Raw genomic sequence first — 1,934 nt, 5'->3', positions numbered from 1 at the left:
TGTCTCTTCCTGCAGCAGCCCAGGCAGCGGGGGAGTCTGCGGTCTGGCGCGGATCGGTGACTCCGCCCCTGACTGACTGGAAGTGTGGCTCAGAGCCTCATTTGGTGCTCAGGGCTGTGAGGCAGGAGGGAGCTCAACAGGAAAGTCTTGTCTCTGCCACAGGGACAAGTACAGAGGCCAGGGTGTAAAAGCCTCCAAGCTCTGGCCCCCATCAGCCCACCTGGAACCTCACGTAGTCTTCCTATAAGAGAGGAATTACAGAATCTTTAAAATGGCCCTGTAGCCCTGGCTGGTTGGCTCAGCGGTAGAGCGTCGGCCTGGAGTGCGGAGGACCCGGGTTCGATTCCCGGCCAGGGCACATAGGAGAAGCGCCCATTTGCTTCTCCACCCCCCCACCTCCTTCCTCTCTGTCTCTCTCTTCCCCTCCCGCAGCCAAGGCTCCATTGGAGCAAAGATGGCCCGGGCGCTGGGGATGGCTCCTTGGCCTCTGCCTCAGGCGCTAGAGTGGCTCTGGTCACGGCAGAGCGATGCCCCGAAGGGGCAGAGTATCGCCCCTGGTGGGCGTGCCGGGTGGATCCCGGTCGGGCACATGCGGGAGTCTGTCTGACTGTCTCTCCCCGTTTCCAGCTTCAGGGGGAAAAAAAAAAAAAAGGCCCTGTAATGCGTCTTTCCATTTAGAAACCCTACAAGGTGACATTGTGCTAGGTGTTATCAGGAGCTGATGCCTTCCTCCCCTGCACCCCAGCGCTAGTGTGGAAACAGCCACGGGAAGGGGATTTTGTGGGATGAGTTCCCCCTCCAGGGAGCGGGGTGGTGATTGGCTCCCTTACAGGCACCTCCCTTCCCTGGCTGCTTTCCTACGATAGTGTGTTTGAGCCTCATAGTTGCTGAAATGAATTTCTCACAGTAAAGTGAGGACACGGGAGGAAGATTAGGAATGCAATTGCCTCGCCTCCTGTGTGGCTCACGCAGCTTAATGGCTACCTCGTTATTAATTTCTTTTTAGGATTCTGGCGGCTTCCTGCCAGGGTCCACAGCCAGGATCATTAAGCAAAGGAAGGGAAGAAGTCGGCAGCTGATGAGGGCTGGACTCATCCCCGAGGTGGGGGCGGGGTGGGCTCAGGCGGCTCTGGGAGGCGGGCAGGGGCTCTGCCACCACACACAGAATTTCAAGAACTGTGCTTTCTCAGGGCTTAGCTTGTCACCATCACAAATCCTGCTCTCCCCTGAGCCCCTGAAATAAGAGTGCTCTGCTAAAAGCACCCGCCCTGCTGCACGTCACCCAGGGCTTTGAGTGCACGGTTTCATCCGGCTCCCAGGTGGACTGGAGCTCCGCACGCCGCCCCATGTTCCAGAGACACCTCCAGGTGGTGGCTCGTCCACAGGATGCGGACAACTTGTTGTCTTCAGCAAATAAAGTCTAAAGGGGGAACAACAAGTGGAAAGAACCAGGGCCCCTGAATGACCAGCCCTGAGCACCTGCCCACCTCCCTCTGCTGGATGAAAGAGAAAGAAGCGTATGCCTTATTTTAAGGTGTAACCCTCGGGGGCTCTGATTAACGTGTAACCCTCAGGGGCTCTGATATAACGACTTCACCTGTACTGCAACTAATACAGCCATTTAAATCCTTTTCCCCCCAAGAAAATAGTTAATGATATGGGAAAAAACTTAATAGTTTATATTTCAATGAAAAGAAATCCATATGTGAAAAGAGATGTTTAGGGCAGTGAAACTACTCTGTATGACACTATAATGTTGGATACCTGTCACTAAACATTTCTCCAAACCCATAAAATGTACAACAAGACTGACCCCACTGTGAACTCTGAACGTAGGGTGATAATGACCTGTGGATGTAGGTTCGAAGATTGCACAAAGGTACCACTCTGGTGGGCTGTTGAATGGGGGAAGTGACATGTGTGTGGTGAGGGGC

At 54.3% G+C, this 1,934-nt stretch overlaps 1 non-coding gene across 1 annotated transcript; it reads left to right on the top strand.

Moving 5' to 3' along the window:
- The first annotated feature begins 282 nt into the window (after window positions 1–282).
- TRNAS-GGA (transfer RNA serine (anticodon GGA)) lies at window positions 283–358 on the top strand. The gene has a single exon. It is a non-coding gene; the product is annotated as a tRNA-Ser (tRNA).
- Window positions 359–1,934: the final 1,576 nt, after the last annotated feature.

Source organism: Saccopteryx leptura, chromosome 1 (genome assembly GCF_036850995.1).
Source record: "Saccopteryx leptura isolate mSacLep1 chromosome 1, mSacLep1_pri_phased_curated, whole genome shotgun sequence".
In the NCBI taxonomy this organism is placed as follows: Eukaryota; Metazoa; Chordata; class Mammalia; order Chiroptera; family Emballonuridae; genus Saccopteryx; species Saccopteryx leptura.
The sequence above is the reverse complement of the archived record's forward strand: the minus strand, read 5'-3'. Positions and strand labels throughout refer to the sequence as shown.